A 12,526-nucleotide genomic window follows, 5' to 3' on the forward strand; every position below is an offset into this window, starting at 1 on the left:
AAATATAAAGTATAAACATTTGAAACATAATATAAAATAATTATTTATCCCTGACCATGCAAGAGGACATCTTACAAGAGTGAATTCCTCTATTCTCTGTGCAGTACCCAAACCAACCACTGCGCCAATAGATGGCATGTTGCACTTCTTTTGCCTTAATCTAATAGGCATAAATCCACTCTGTTACATATATATATATATATATGTTTTTGTTTTTTTTTTCAGTCAGGTTTAAAAGCATGTTCTTGTCCAAATATGGCCACTTTCTAAAAATCAAACATCAAAACCAAAATATGCATTATTGAAGGTTTCAAGACAGGCAATTGACAAACCAATGGGTAACATCAACAACCTCTCTGAATGACTTGACAGTATTTTTGTTATTTAACGTCAAGGAGGGGAGGGGAATAGAGAGTCAACTCCCAAGTATTGAAGGAATGCATGTAATGTTATCAAACATGTGACTGTATTCAGGTTATTTTTAGCCACTGAGTAAGACATCTGGCTTAATGGCCACAAACTGTTGGACTGTCTGCAACTACAAAGCTAAAGCTCGGAGCTGCCATTCACACAGACAGCCGGAGACCAGGTTTTACCATGTGGATTTGCGATAAATAAATATTTGTCAGTATGGTAAACTTCTGAGTAAAATTTGTGAAATTGCATCAACTTTTTTTTTTTTTTTTATTGTAAGAAAACGTGTAGCATTTCTTTTGGTCTGCATTTGAGATAAGAGTTAGATACTAGCTTGTTGAGACAAATTTAGAGGAACAAGAGCTGGTCAATTTTACAAGTAAAATGAAAAAAAACATCATTTTTACAAGAAGGATCATGGTTTCACATCCCTTATCCTGAACTTACAACTTTCCCATTTTTAAAATTATGTGCAATTACTATGCATAACTATATACCATAAACTGATACCATACTTTTATCATATACATAATTTCCTGGCTAACTCTGTTATGTCGACATTTTCAATGGTAATAGACCGCAATGACGTGGGACACTAAAGGAATATGTTATGTCTTCTTATCTTATGACATATTTCACACAACATTTGGACAAACTGTTTTGTTACAATTACACTGCTTCATTGTCACTGTCATTCTTGAGTGATAACTTTGCTAAATAGTGATAGTGAAAACTTTGCTTGAGTGATAGTTTGCTAAAATTCAATATGCTGGTCGCATTCTTATGATGATGAGAAAAGTTTTGTAAGGTCCATAAATGGGACATTCTTTTCGTGGGCATCAGTCAAAATTTGGGGCTGCTGAAACTTTTTTTCCCCCCTTTCAACAAAATCCAAGATTGCTCTCGAATTCTTAAGATTACGTGAAAAGTTTTGTCAGGTCCATAAATGGGACATTCAACATTATCAGCAGACATGAAAATTTTGTTTCCAAAAAACATCAAGAGAAAGAAGAAAAAATGCATTTTTGCTCATTACAGCGCCCCCTAGCGGCCGAATGACACAAATTTTTCCGCATGCTTCGGAAGGAGTCTGGAAGCGTTTTCACTATTTCATTTGAAATAAAAATGCATCAAAAGATGTTACAAAAAAACAATGTTTTGCTCATTACAGCGCACCCCGAGGGACCAAATGACACCAGATTTCTTTCCTGCACTTGGGAAAGAGCCTCAGAATGCCATTAAATTTGTTTTTTCAAAGCGTTCCTTAGATATGAGCTCACATCGAAATCGGCCCATTCGCCACTGATTTTGATTGGCTGTAGCGGGCGAACAAAGTCAAAATTGAAAAATCCATTTCCTAACTTTTAACACAACAGTTATCTCCTGTTCTTTGGACCCATCTGACTTACCAAACTTACCTTTCAATGGCTGTGGCATGAAGGGTTGTGTATCGTCCACCTGGCCCTTTTCTGTCTGAATTCTCAGAGTTTTTATCCCAATTAGTGCTGAGTACAGATAAAGTCATTGTAGTGGGTGAGTTTAATATTCATGTAGATGTTGAAAATGACAGCCTAAATATTAACTTTAATTCTATATTAGACTCTATTGGATTTTCTCAAAGTGTTCACAGACCTACTCACTGCCTTAATCATACCCTTGACCTTGTGCTGACTTATGGCATTGAGAGTGAACAGTTAACAGTGTTCACTCAAAATCCAAAATCAAGTGTTCACCAAAAGTCTGACCATTTTTTAAAAATAACTTATGAATTTAGATTACCTGACTATAAAGCTTCTGAGAAGAATTCTACATATATAAGGTGTCTGTCAGAGAATGCTGTAACCAGATTTAAAGAGTTGATTCCATCCTTTTCTTCACTGCCGTGTGCAGATATGACAGAGGACGGCTACCTAAATTTTACTCCAGTAGAACTTGACTCTCTTGTTGACAGCACTATGTTGCCCCTCTACTTCACAGCTGCGTGCGTTAAAGCAGACTGCAAGAAAGCTGGAGAGACAGTGGCGTTCCTCTAATTTAGAAGAGTCTCAATTAGTCTGGAAAGATAGTTTAATAACGTATAAGAAAGCCCTTCGTAAAGCTAGAACTGCTTATTATTCATCATTGATAGAAGAGAAGAAGAACAATCCCAGGTTTCTTTTCAGCACTGTTGCCAGGCTGACAAAGAGTCCGAGCTCTGTTGAGCCATGTATTCCTTTAACTCTCAGCAGTGATGATTTCATGAGATTCTTCATCAATAAAATTGTTTCTATCAGAGAGAAGATTAATGGAATCCTTCCCATTATTATCACTGATGTATCATCAAGTAGAGCAGCTTTAGAAGTATCTTTTGAACCTGAATTGTATTTAGACAGCTTCTGCCCAGTTGATCTCTCTGAGCTAACAACAGCAATAGTCTCTTCTAAACCATCAACTTGTATTTTAGACCCAATCCCAACCAGACTGTTCAAGAAGGTTTTCCCTTTAACTGACACTTCCATTTTGGATTTGATCAATCTGTCTTTGTTGACAGGATATGTACCTCAGACTTTTAAGGTTGCTGTAATTAAACCTTTACTTAAAAAACCTACTCTTGATTCAGAAATGTTGGCTAATTATCAACCTATATCCAATCTCCGTTTTTTGTCTAAAGTTCTTGAAAAAATAGTTGCAGCTCAACTTTGTGATCATGACATGTAAAAGTTATGCACTGCAGCTTTAATGCTTTCAGTTGACACATGGAGCTTTTATTTATCATGTGATCTGGGTTTTTTTGTTCACTTTTGCTTGTTTTTACCTTTTTGACAGTTTGGTTAGAGTTTTGTGTGTGGAACTGTAAAAAAAATGGACATAATACACAAATAAAAGACTTTTATTCTAATAGTCCATTCGTACTACTGTAAAAAATTTTGTACTCTGAATGATTTTGGCCACATCAACCATGTAATAAAAATATCATATTGTGCAGAGCCTAGTCTTTCATTTGATGAGTTCAGGTCACACCTGAGAAGAATTTCTAACTTGTAGGGTTTTTTTTGTTTCTGTTTTCCACCTTTTGTCTGCACAAAGTATTAAAGAACAGATGTGTAACTTCTTGTACATCACAGTATTAGTAAACTATTTTAGCTCTTTGTAAAATGCTACATAGATAAGAAAGAAAATATTTTTTGAAGGAAAAAATGAGAATTGTTCTATTGATAAACACAAAACCCACCGCAAGGCCTTCATCTGTGGTTTTCTGACAAATGATACATCAGAGCCAATTTATTTCCTGAAGCTGTGAGGCTACTGAATTGTGGTGGTAAGCCAGGGGAGGACCCAACAATGGTTCCAAACAATGGGAATCGAGTCAATTTGGATAAATAAAAGATAATTTCATAATATAAATGAATAATAAATTGTACATAATACGTGAAAGGCGATGCAGTACTGCTTTTTTAGAGTTTAAATGTTTATCTCTGAATAAGGACACGAGGCCAAGTTTGCTACTTGGTTAATATTTTACTGTGTTCCTGGAAGTGTATCGAGCAGTTGAGACTGACTAAGAATTCCTACACAGACACAGATCTCAAGTGGTTCTGTAAAAGGGGGGATTGGAATAGAAAAAAGGGGAAGTTTAGTTAGAGTGTTACAGAGATTGGTGAATTAAAACGAGTGGGAGAACCCCCAGCGATCAAGCAGACAGAGTAAAAGGCTCCACGTAGAAGCTTCTTGGTCGGGTCCCCACTTGGGCATGGTGCCATTCACCCACTCTAACTGACACGTGTAATGATATCTAAATATGTCACAAACAATTGCTGATAAGTGGAAAACATGACTCATTGGGGTCTGTATTATTTGACACCTTTACTAGGTGGCAGAAAAAGGTAGAAATATTTCTGGTAAATTCTCAGTGTTTTTAGGATAAGTTAAATTCTCTATTCAGACACAGGCATGACTACCACATCAAATGCCAGTCAAGACGTTATCTTCTCCAGAGACACATCCTACTACACTGGAAGATAAGACATCTCCGCCCAACATAACTGCAACCAAGGAGAAGCCCACAGCGCTGCCTGAAGCACGCATGCTCAATAACAGAAGCATGCCATTTAGCAAAAGAAAAAACTGTGACAATTTATACAGATTCAACTTACGCAGCTTAGGCTGTACATGTGGACATGTGTCACTGGAAAAGAAAAGGTTAGCTATCCTTAGCTTTGTCATAAATGCTCTCACCCTAAGATTATCTCATCTCAACCCTGCTTCCTTCTTCCCCCATTCAGCCCTGAGAGTGAGGACAGTTCAAACAATACGTTTATGTACAGATTCTGCTGGTTGATCATTGATCATTGGCTGGTTGATCATTGGCCTGTACTTTAAAGGGGAACTCCGGTATTTTTAAACCTAGTCTCTCTACTGGGGCGACTTCAGCACAGCTCATTCACTCCGGTAAAAACGTCAATCTTACTCAAAGTCAATGTTCACATCGTCAAAATTTGATAAATATCCTGACATGTTGCATAAAACCACCAGTAGCAAACTCCATGTGAAGTTAGCTGACTGTCACAGAGCAAGGAGTAAATAAACTGTGCTCCAGGGTGGCGTGTGGATGAATTCGTCCCAGTGGAGTGCCTGTGAGCTAGTACCTATGAGCTAACAGAGCAATAGTACACGTTCGTTCATTCATTCGTCTTAAAGTATTGGTGAAATAAAGACAGTCCCCTGCCCTGTTCACTCCGTTATATGGATATACGCCGATCGCGAGTTATCTAAATTGCTTCCGAAGGACACCGACTTTCGCCAAACTGTTCTCGGTGAGTAGATAAACGTAGTTATTGCCAGAAATAAGGTCTAGGTTTAAAAATTCCGGAGTTCCCCTTTAAGAGCACCAGAGGTACATATAGTTATTTAGTAGATGAGTTTACAATGATAATAGAAGTCATTATTATTATTAATTAATTCATTTATTTTTAAATGCAAACTATGTTGCCTTCAGTGTTCAGTGTTTAGAACTGTGGCCTTTTTTCATGCAACGCCTACAATAGGCCACCTGCTGGAAAAATGAACGAAATGACTCACAAAAAGATTTGTTCAATTTACTGTTCGAGAGTAAAATATTCGAGTCAGTAAAAAGAGTCGAACTTCCCAAAACTACAACACTGCTTTATCAAGCAGCATGATCCTGCAGTAGTAAACATGCAAGGAGAATTTGAAATGAAAGATCACATAACACCTCATGAACGTCCAACCACTTCACATCCAGAACCACAAATAGCTACATCAAGCAGCCAGATGCTGTCCCTAACTCAGATCAGGGGGCAGAGATACAGCCCCCACAGTATCAAAAATCACCAGTTCAAAAGGCATCTTTTGAAGATCCTGAGAGGGCTACAGCTTCAGCAACAGCATATTTCTCAGATCACCAAAAGTCACATCAGGATCGGACCACTACTCCTCCTGTAGGCAAAACTATACTACAAGACATGACTCCCAGATATTGTTGTACAGGCAGAAAGACATCCAAAGTTTTAGACTGCTATACAGGATTCAACAAAAAACTATTTGGAGAATCATACAGGGTAGAGCTTGAGCATCCTACGATTGATTTGCAGCAAGAAAAAAACCAAGCAGAGAAGCATAATTCGAAACAAAAATCAGAGACACAAGATGAAGATGTCAAAGCCAGTAAAGATAAAAGTTATGATCTGAGATACAGACCCAATATTCACCCACCACATAAATATACTGAACCAGAACAGTACCCAATTTTGATAAAAGGAATCCAGGGACATTAAGTGTCATGGCAGATGCTCGACCTTGCAGGGCTAGTTAGTAGATTGTCTGACATTCACGAAGGTGCAAGAAAATGGATAAGAGCTTTTGAAGAAGAAACTGTAAGCAAACTGTTAGCTGTGGGAGAAAGTAGTGTGTGTTTTGGAGCCTCTTCCATGGAGGACATTTTGAGATACAGTAAGAGTGATTGGATGTTGAGTCACCGAGCAGATGGAACTGAGTTTAATGCAAATCGAGCTGCATTGTGGGAAGCACTGCGTGCTGAGTATCATGGGAGCTGATGAAGAACCGATGCTGCAGGTTCTAATTGAGGATGAGCCAACTCCAATGCTGGTAGACGCTGGAGTCACATACACTTGTGTAAGTCAACAATATGCCACTCACCTCCCCATGTCAAAGAAATATGTTGAGACCATCGGATCCTTGGGAATTAAGCAGCAAGTACAAATGACTGCCCCAGTGCGTATGTCCATAGGAAGAAGTGAAATTAGAATACCAATTAGGGTATCTTGTCAGACTCCCCTTAACTTGCTGGGGAGAGAGGCTTTGTGTTCACTAAAAATTAAGATTTGGTGTTCCCCACAAGGCATAATCTTGGATAAAGAAGGTCTGGAGTTTCCAGAGTTAACACAACCTGACACAGCAAGAATCTTTTGGTTGTGGGAAATTTATATTTTGTGGGTAATGATTCTGCGGACATTATAACATCGATCGATAAGAAATTAACCAGTTTCGACGCCCGTATGTCTCTGTTAGAGATTCTACACAGAGAGTTTCAGGCATTACAGGAGTCGTTGGAGTTTAGCCAGCAACAGGTGCAAAAGCTGGCTGCACAAAACACAGCCCTCAGAGGATCTGTGAAATCACTCACCGAAGAAATGAGCCAGGTCTCTAACGATAACAAGAGAATGAAAGAATCAATTATTGATCTCCAGGCTCGCAATATGAGGGACAACCTGGTGTTTTCTGGAATCCCGGAGCAGGCAGACGAGGATCCTGAACTTAAAGTAAAAAACTTTATCCAAAATCAGAAAAATCAGCATGAAAGACGTAGGGTCCTGTTCCCCATCCGGAGAAAGTTCATGGAAGGAGGCTCCCGAACTGTCATCGCGGTGGATAAATTATTCATCAACGGGCAGCTGTACCGCGACCAGGAAACCACTACTTGGCTCTTCTAAACCCCAGGGGCCTCGTGTACAAAGGGTACGTACGCACAAAAAAGTGGCGTACACACTTTTTCACGTCAACGATCAGATGTATCAAGAGCGAAATGACCGTGGAAATGTGCGGTGCCTCATGCAAATGTCAGGGCTGTCGTACGCACTTTTCTACAGCGGTTGTTTCTTTGGCGACACTTACAGGTGATGTTGGGAAACTGTTATAATGAATAAATTTAAACACAATTTGTCCTCAGAATGAGCGACGTGCACATCTGAGACACATGAACAATTAACACTGATTAACAATTAACACACCCATGTGTCTGCAATTACACGAGTGGATATAAAAGTATGCGCAAAGTGGTGCAATGCATACTATTAAAAACAATGGCTGCTTTAGCGGTGTTAGAAGACATAGCAAATGGTGCAATAAGGAGAGAACGTGTATTCAGAGACAGACATGATTTGTTGGCACATGAGGACAAGTGGCTCATCAGCCGCTTTAGGTTCCCGAAGGCAATCCTCATGGAGCTATGCACAGAGCTGCGGCCGGCGTTGGAGCGCAACACAGTGAGGAGCCATGCGTTGCCTGTTCCCATACAGGTGATGACCACGTTGGGGTTCCTGGCAACCGGGGCATTTCAAAGGGAGCTGGCCAACCGATCGGGACTGTGCCAGTCGACCCTGAGCCGAGCCATGCCAGCCGTGTGGGACGGGATTATCCGCATCTCCAACCAGATGAACCAGAAGCTGGACCCATTAATGTGTGTCCTACCCTGGAGGCCATTCGGGCCCGGCAACAGTTGATTTCAACTATGTAAAAGAGGCAAGCACGCAGAATTCACTTATTCACCAATGCATTTATTGATTCCCCAATATTTGTGAGGACATTTATTAGTTGATCGAGGTAATCATTTATGCCGCCTATTGCCCTCACGATCTCCTCCTGTGACTCCAGCACAGCACGGGTGAGGACTCGACCAGTAGGGACAACGGCAGCAGCTGGTGGTCACAGCATACTGGCGCTGGAGGCACTGGGAATGTCAGAGGAATCGGTGGAGCCCGTGGCACGTGGCTGCAACTCCATGTCCTCTCCTGTGTAACAATAAAATAAATTGTGCAATCAAACATGAGTTAAAGTCCTTAATTGAACAAATTTGAAACCACATACAGCATTTACGCATGAAACTCTAGCTTATAGGGCTGTGAGCAGGCTACTGTATGAACACATTTGTTGTGAGTTACACAAATACATAGGTATTACCTTGGGGATTGTCGGAGTCACCCACACGTGCTCCCACCACCCTTGAGAGAGCAGTGTCACCCATAATTGCACCGACTCGCTGTTCAAACAGAGTGGGCCCCACTTCTCCTGTCCCACCGCCTGTTTTAACCACACTTCGACGGTGGGCAGCCAGTCTCCGCTTCACATCTACCTTGATGTCGGAACACTTCTTTTTGACCTCCGCTTGTGTGCGGTTCTCCGACCCCACCGCATTCACAGCCTCGCAAACTCTCTCCCACCCACTCCTCTTCCGTTTGCTGCTGATGCCGGAGGACAGGGTGCCAAAGAGCACCGTTTTGCGCGCCTCCACCTCGGATAGTAGCACTTCCATCTCGGTTTTGAAGTTCTTCTTTTTTCCCATCTTAGTCATTCGTTTTTTCTATATTTTCTGATGTGCAGAGACAGGAATCGCAGGTGCAGGGCTCATTTAAATATGATTTGCATATTTAAGTAGGGTTGTGGACAGGGAGGAGTCGGGTACTCCGACATGTGCGCTCAATTCCACGTTGATTGGGATGTACCAAAGAAATGTGCTTGGATTCATGCGTGCGCAAACATTGATACATCCGGATATTTTTGTACGTTGGAGGGCATTTTGGTTTGAGCGTACGCCATGTTTCAGTAGGAAATTCACGCAAGTCTTTGTACATGAGGCCCCAGGTGATCAGAATTCATTAACTTGTATGAATCATTTCACTGTAGATGGTACATAAGTAACTCTGAAATAGTCTATCCAATTCACAGTTATCTGTCAAAGCAAAATATACAGATCACTGCCAGTCTCACCAGCATAGGATGTATGCAGGTCATATTTGTTTATTTGGGTTTGTCTTGTTTTTTTTTCTATCTCACATTTCCACTTTTTCTATTCTGTCTTTCTTCCCCAACCCGCTGCTTTTCCACCTTAATAAGTAATGCTAACGAGCACGGCGCACATAGAGATTTGAGCAGAGCACGCAATCAAATACCACTCATCATTGACAGCGCGTGTACATATTGTAGCAAGCCCATACTGACGAACAGAAACACAAACAATGGCAGGTTCATGCAAGCATATATGTACACACACGCACGGGATGCTTTTAGCAAGCATCCAGCACTCACTGCGTTAGTCTGAGCATGTCCACGCTAAGGTTTATTTCATGGAATGTGCATGGAGCTGGGTCCAGGGAGAAGAGATTAAAAATCTCCAATAAGTTGAAGGATTTACAGGCAGACATTGTTTTATTACAGGAGATTCATTTATCAGAGACTGCAGCTGATGTTCTCACCACAGCACAGTTTCCTCATGTGTACTCAGCCTGTTACAGCTCCAGACAAAGAGGTGTAGCCATTCTGATAAATAGAAGAGTAAATTTCACTGTAAACAACACAGTTATAGATCCAGAAGGTAGATTTCTAATAGTTAATTTATCTATTCAAAATATGAATTTATGCATTGCAAATATATATGGTCCAAATGTGGATGACCCCTCATTTTTTCACTCCTTTTTCACTTCACTCTCTGATCACTCAGATAACACACTCATCATAGGAGGGGACTTTAACATGGTTTCTGACTCAGGAGTAGACAGACTCAGTACTTCAGGAAGTCAGCGGAACTGGCAATCCACAAATATTGTTAAACAGTAAATTAATGATTTTGGTCTTTGTGATGCTTGGCGCTCCCACCACCCCACTCTTAGAGAATACACCTTCTTCTCAACGGTACACCACTCATATTCAAGAATAGATTATTTCTTAGTTAGCAGTTCCTTGATGAGTGATATTTCAGACTCCAAAATCCACCCCATCACTATCAGTGATTACGCCCCAGTTTCTATCACACTGAAGAATAAAAGAGTTATACCACCAGCTAGGAATTGGAGATTTAATACATCATTACTAAAAGACCCTGATTTTATTCATTATTTCAAAAGGGAATGGTCTGTATATTTAGAAAATAATGACCTGCCAGGAATGTCAGCTTGTACTCTCTGGGAAGCCGGAAAAGCAGTTATGAGAGGCAAAATAATCTCTTTTTCATCAAATAAGAAAAAGAGGGAAAGTTCAAGGATATCAGGTTTAGAACTCAGGATTAAATCGTGAGAAGTTGTCTACAGTACCTCCAAAGAGGAACACATACTGAATGAACTAAGAAAAGCTAAACTTGAATTAAACAAAATTATTGATAAACAAACACAGTTTCTGATACAAAGACTTCGCTTGGAGAACTTTGAGCACGGCAATAAATCTGGAAGGTTCCTAGCTAACCAACTAAAGAGAAACAAAGAGAAAACAACAATCACTTCTGTTAAAGACTCAAAAGGAAATTTCACCCATGAAATCAACAATGCTTTTAGGGACTTCTATAAAACCTTATATTCATCACAAAATGATCCATCAGACAGTAACATAGATCAGTTTCTTAGTAATATCAACCTTCCAAAATTACCAACCGAACAGGCAATGGCTCTGGATTCACCTCTTTCAATAGGAGAACTCCATGAAGCCCTTCAACATATGCCTAGTAACAAAGCCCCGGGACCAGATGGTTTTCCAGCAGAGTTCTACAAAGAATTTTGGACTGTTTTGGCACCTGCATTTCACAAAATGGTATTACAAGTTAAGTAGAATGGCAGATTATCCCCACACATGAAATCAGAAACCAGAAAAAGACCCCGTACTTCCATCCAGATACCACCCAATATCTCTAATAAATGCAGACCTCAAAATAATTTGTAAAGCCCTCGACAATAATAGAAAAAATAAATCCTCTTATAATACATCCCGACCAGACAGGTTTTATAAAGGGTAGACACTCATCCACTAACACTCGCAGGCTAATTAATCTCATAGACTATTCTACCATCAACAACCTGGAAACCACAATAGTCTCTCTCGATGCAGAAAAAGCATTTGATCGAGTGAACTGGACATTTTTATTCGCAGCATTAAACAAATTTGGGTTTGGGTCACACTTCATCAACTGGATAAGGATATTATATAGCTCCCCAAATGCGTGTATCAGGACAAATGATCAAACCTCTTCAAGCTGCAGTCTGCAGAGAGGTACAAGACAGGGTTGCCCACTTTCTCCCTCACTTTTTGCTATTTTCATCGAACCTTTAGCAGCTGCTATCAGACAAGATAGAAATATTAAAGGCATCCAACCCCAACATATTGAGCATAAAATAAGTCTTTATGCTGATGATGTATTACTTTTCTTTCAGAACTCTCAAACGTCTCTGACTCACACGATCACACTCATAAATAAATTCTCAGCACTTTCTGACTACTCTATCAACTGTTCTAAGACCACAGTTCTGCCCATTAACTGTAGGGTCCAGAATATACCTGTGATCACTTTACAGTCAGGAAACATTAGATATTTAGGCATAAACATTTCCTCCAGGCTCTCAGAGCTAACAAAGCTAAATTATGTGCAACTATTAAAGACAGTAGAGGACGATCTCTCTCGTTGGAAGTCATTACCTATATCACTTATGGGGAGAGTTGCAACCATTAAAATGACAATAATACCAAAAGTTAACTAGTTGTTCTCAATGATCCCCATAAAATCATCTGATACTTCGTTTAAGTCACTAGATTCATGTATCTCCAAATTTCTGTGGAAAAACAAACCACCACGTATTAGTTTAAAAACCCAACAGAAGACCAAGGACTGTGGTGGATTAGATTTACCTCATTTTCAGTACTATTCCTTAGCCAATAGGTTACAGTATATATCAAAATGGATTAAACCTAGCTCAATAGATGAACCATAGATAAATATAGAACAAGCATTGTGTGATAATCTGGAAATCTCTGACCTGCCACTCATTAGTCAAAACGTAAAAAATCCCAAATGTTCAAAGAGTGACGGCTTTGCTTTGCGGTAAGACGTATTGCATCA

This window comes from Leuresthes tenuis, unplaced genomic scaffold (genome assembly GCF_036924035.1).
Source record: "Leuresthes tenuis unplaced genomic scaffold, fLeuTen1.0.hap1 SCAF_17, whole genome shotgun sequence".
Classification (NCBI taxonomy): Eukaryota; Metazoa; Chordata; class Actinopteri; order Atheriniformes; family Atherinopsidae; genus Leuresthes; species Leuresthes tenuis.